At 41.7% G+C, this 5,435-nt stretch overlaps 1 long non-coding RNA gene across 1 annotated transcript; it reads right to left on the minus strand.

Moving 5' to 3' along the window:
• Positions 1–2,090: 2,090 nt before the first annotated feature.
• Positions 2,091–4,873, minus strand: LOC127904046 (uncharacterized). Its single transcript, XR_008056844.1, has 3 exons — positions 4,684–4,873; positions 3,414–3,470; positions 2,091–2,354 (listed from the first exon to the last, which is right to left on the minus strand). It is a non-coding gene; the product is annotated as an uncharacterized LOC127904046 (long non-coding RNA).
• Positions 4,874–5,435: the final 562 nt, after the last annotated feature.

Genomic DNA, 5,435 nt, shown 5'->3' on the forward strand with positions numbered 1-5,435 from the left:
TAGGATTAATGTCTGAAACCATGGAGGGAGAGGGAGTGTAATAGATAGATGAACTAAAAAAGAAAAGGGAAGAAAACTGAACAAAAGAGGAGGAAGAAAACTAGAAGAAGGGGGGAAAAAAAACTTGTTAAATCTCTCCTAAAGCTACTGAAAATTGTAAGGTATGAACCAAACCTCTTTCCCCACCTATTTTTGGGTTCTTGGAACTGAAAGGAAGAAGAAAACCATGTGAGGATAACCATAAAACTACACTAGCTGCTACTAAGGGGAAAAACTAAACCAAGAAGAAAGAAAATAATGAGGGTGAATAAGGGACCTATAACCAGAATAAACAACATGAGAGATGGATATTTTGTAAATTGAAACTTAGTGAGAGGGCTGGCCATAATGATGGTTGGACAAACCAGAAACTTAGGTGGCCAAAATGCTTGAAAGATGAGCTTGTCAAAATAAAACAAAATCATACATGCATTTAAGATGTAATTTCCGCATATACCTTCGAAAAAATTCTATGGAAATGTGTTGTTATGTGATTGAGATGCAATTGTGTGTTGATAAACCTTGATAGATCATGTTGCAGCAGAAACGGGACTCCCTCTAGTAATGTTTTGGTTCATTGAAGTGTTGTATAGATGTGTGTGATTGTGAATCGAGAAAGTGAGCATTTAATTGTAAATTGCATAAGTACATAGCTATAATGCAATTGAGAATGCATGAATTTATATAATAGCTATGCTAGGTACCGATGTTGGAATGTCATTGTGAGAAGTATCGAGAACTAAAAAGAAAAAATCCACTGATTTTTGCTTTGAAAAAGCCAGGTTTTTACATGCAAGCCCTCGGGTATGTTAATATGAATCATAGTCTTCTCCACTTTCCTGAACCACCTCTCGACTATCTCTACTCCTTGTTCCCCCATATACGGTTCACAACCCATTTCTCTCATACTCTTGACCAACCATACAAGTAACACCACACTGTTATGTGGTCGAGATAATCCCTAGGACGGCTTGTGGAATGTAAACACAAAAAAAAAAAGAAGTAAAGTTGAAATGACTCCACCATCGCTGTCGATTTCTGAATCAGCAGCGACACAATTTTTTGTTACCGATTTCTGATATTGTAGCGGCACAGTTGACTGCCGATTTCTGAATCGGCAACGATGCAGGTTTGTTGCCGATTTTTGAATCGGTAGCGACACAGTTTTTATTATCGGTTTTTTAATCGGCAGCGACAGTGTAAAACCTAATGTCGTTACTGTTGGTATCAGAGCGCATAATGATATGGTGAAAAACATCCAGAACCGGACGGAAAAAAATTCCACTGATTTGGCTTTAAAAAACCTTCGGTAATGGCATCCTAAGTGGATGACCGGGACTGACAAATCATTAGCTTCAGCTAATGGCATCCTAAGTGGATGACCAGGACTGATAAATGATTAGCTTCGACTAATGACATCCTAAGTGGGAGACTGGGACTAAAAAATGATTAACTTCGACTAATGGCATCCTAAGTGGATGACCGGGATTGATAAATAATTAGCTTCGACTAATGACATCCTAAGTGGATGACCGGGACTAACAAATGATTAGCTAAGTGGATGATTGGGATTGACAAATGATTAGCTTCAAGCTAATGGCATCCTAAATGGATGACCGGGACTGACAAATGATTAGCTTCGGCTAATGACATCCTAAGTGGATGATCGAGACTAACAAATGATTAGCTTCAGCTAATGGCATCCTAAATGGATGACCGAGATTGATAAATAATTAGGATTGACATCCAAAGAGGATTGTCGGATTTGGGAGTTCTGAGTTAGTGATTAGTACTTAAAAGTGCATTGTCATTAAGGCTTTATATCATCATATTGCACTTAAAGTATCATTAGATTCCCTAACTTAAGCATGTTTTATAATAACAAGTTTGATAACATAAGATGTAACAACCCGGCTTTCTAAGCCCAAAACAATAGTAAATTTTTATATATATATATATATATATATTTAATACACATGGTGCCGGTAATCAAAGAACTTGAATCCTCACATCATCAAAATACAATCCATACAATCAACAGTTCATTCAAAAGCGAATCTTACACAAACACATAATATTAAGGTTGCATGATTTGAAGTTCATATTAAAAATATATATACATGGACATGAGTTTGCACTCTTATACTTCTAATAGCCATCACAAATTTTAAACAAAAAGGATCTAATAAAAGTTATACATTCAGTACATTGATCCCTACAAAATACATTGTGATTTAGAATGCATCTACTTAATTCCTTGCAAAAGTAGGTTCCCGTGTATCGGGTATCCTAGACATCTCGTTGGTGTGACGTCCCTGCAGCAGTACAAAACATTTAAGAGAAAACAAATACTTAATAATAATAATGGTAACTAACGGCCTAGCAATTAAATAAGCATTAACATTTATAATTTCTTCATGTATTTGATGTAACAATTAGTAGTACATATAGATACACAAGTTTTCAAATGCCATTCGCCGAAACTAGTCGTTTATTTGTCCCGGCTATCCATCCGGATTCCATAGCGATAGCTGCGTTGCTGCCAATCCTAAAATCGGCAGCCGAAACTACATCGCTGCCGATCAAGGAATCGGCAGCGAAACTGGGTCGCTGCCGATTTCTGTATCGGCAGCGAAGACTGCATCGCTGCCGATCCAGAATCGGCAGCAGAAACTGCGTCGCTGCCGATTTCTGTATCGGCAGCAGAAACTAGGTCGCTGCCAATTTCTGTATCGGCAGCGAATACTGTGTCGCTGCCGATCCAGAATTGGCAGTGGAACTGCGTCGCTGCGGATCCACAATCGGCAGCGAAATCATCCCTTTTTAACCCGGCCATCCATTCGGACGCCATTAGCCAAAGCTAATCATTCTTTGTCCCGGCCATCCATTCGGATGCCATTAGCCGAAGCTAATCACTCTTTGTCCCGGCCATCCGTTTGGATGCCATTAGCCGAAGCTAATCAGTCCTTCATCCCGGCCATCCATTCGGACGCCATTAGCCAAAGCTAATCATTCTTTGTCCCGGCCATCCGTTTGGATGCCATTAGCCGAAGCTAATCAGTCTTTTGTCCCGGCCATCCGTTTGGATGCCATTAGCCGAAGCTAATCAGTCCTTCATCCCGGCCATCCATTCGGACGCCATTAGCCAAAGCTAATCATTCTTTGTCCCGGCCATCCGTTTGGATGCCATTAGCCGAAGCTAATCAGTCTTTTGTCCCGGTCATCCATTCGGATGCCATTAGCCGAAGCTAATCACTCTTTTATCAACAATTAAGCGTTCGACAATTTAATATCGGTTCTAACAATATGGTAGTACTCAAGTTAAAATATTCCAAGGTTCAACGTATGAAAAAAGAAAGGTGCAAGTCACCTACCTGCTCCACCTGTGGGTCGTTCCTGTCTTGATGATGGTCCAATCCCGACCGCACCACCTAAGACATCAATGGTCACAAATCAGCACAGTTGTATTTATTTTATTTTTGAATCACATTCATCATCACACTTATTTCAATAGTTCATATCTTCACATTCAAGTGTTCCCTATTTTACACCATCATATCATGAAATTGTTATTAGCATTTAAGTGATTCCTGCCTAGGAGGCTTATTGTAGGAATCGGCAGCGAGAACTGGTTCGCTGCGGGCTGCCCAATTCGGCAGCGAGAACTGGTTCGCCGCAGGCTGCCAGTTCGGCAGCGAGAACTGCACCGCTGTTGGCGCCATAGTTTCACTGCACAACGCACAACTCGGCAGCGAATATCACTTCGCTGCAGGAGGTTCAGCTACGGCAGCGAAACAGAATTTCGCTGCGCAACACACAAATCGGCAGCGAATATCAAATCGCTGCAGGAGGTTCAGTTGCGTCAGCGAAATTCTAACACACAAATCGGCAGCGAATATTAATTCGCTGCAGCAGGTTCAGTTGCGTCAGCGAAACAGAATTTCGCTGCGCAACACACAAATCGGCAGCGAATATCAAATCGCTGCAGCAGGTTCAGTTGCGGCAGCGAAACAGAATTTCGCTGCGCAACACACAAATCGGCAGCGAATTGATAGGTTCAGTTGCGGCAGCGAAACAGAATTTCACTGCGCAACACACAAATCGGCAGCGAATATCAATTCACTGCAGGAGGTTCAGTTGCGGTAGCGAAACAGAATTTCGCTGCGCAACATACAATCGGGAGCATCAATTTCAGCACAATCATCACAGTAGAACACATTAATTCCAGCAGCAAACATCACAGCAGAACACATTAATTCCAGCAACAATCATCACAGCAGAACACATTAATTCCAGCAACAATCATCACAGCAGAACACATTAATTCCAGCAACAACATCACATTAATTCCAGCAACAACATCACATTAATTCCAGCAACAATCATCACAGCAGAACACATTAAGTCCAGCAACAACATCACAGCAGAACACATTAATTACCCCCTAGTTAAAGCCAGCCCTCTACCATGATTTGTTAGATGTTCTGAAATTGACTTTATTTCACTTTTGTTTGCTTGTTCTCTTGGTTAATTTCAGCTTCTTTCACAGCTGGCTTAGGGCTTAGATCAATTCTTTTCTTAGGGTTTTTCTTCTTCATTTTCGTTTTTGATCTTACGGGGGGAAGAGAGTTTCATGACCCATACCTTCTGAATTTAACTAAGTTTGAGGAAGGTTTGACACTATTCAGCTGCTGGTTCTCCTCCTTCTTCTTCCTCTCACGTTTTCCAGCTCTCTTTTTCCTCTCCTCTATGCAGCTGCCCACTCCTCTCTCAAGGTCTCATCTCTCCCTCACAAGTTCACAAAGTAATCTCTACTAGTCTGATTCACGTTTCTGTTGTGAAAGGGGAAGGGAAGAACGGCATGCAGCTGCTGGATTTGGAAGAAGATGGGTCATTCTCTCTCCCCTCTTTGTATTTATACTACCCATCCAATGAAATGGGTTGTTTGGGGGTTGGTTTAGGTGTGTCCTTATCCTTGTTTGGTTTATCTAAAATCAGTTTTACCCCTCCCTCCCAGCTCTGCGTCACTGTTCATTGAGAAATCGGCAGCGAAAACTGCGTCGCTACCGATTTCTGTATCGGTAGTGAAGGCTGCGTCGCTGCCAAGTCCAGAATCGGCAGCGAAAACTGCATCGCTGCCGATTTCTGCATCGGCAGCGAAAACTGCGTCGCTGCCAAGTCCAGAATCGGCAGCGAAAACTGCATCGCTGCCCAGTCCAGAATCGGCAGCGAAAACTGCATCGCTGCTGATTTCTGCATCGGCAGCGAAAACTGCGTCGCTGCCGATTTCTGCATCGGCAGCGAAAACTGCATTCATCATCATCTCTCTCTCTCTAAATATATATATATATATATATTTTCCTTTGGGTGTTTACATAAGATATCTTTAATTTATG

The sequence above is a fragment of the Populus trichocarpa genome, chromosome 11, assembly GCF_000002775.5.
Source record: "Populus trichocarpa isolate Nisqually-1 chromosome 11, P.trichocarpa_v4.1, whole genome shotgun sequence".
Lineage (NCBI taxonomy): Eukaryota > Viridiplantae > Streptophyta > Magnoliopsida > Malpighiales > Salicaceae > Populus > Populus trichocarpa.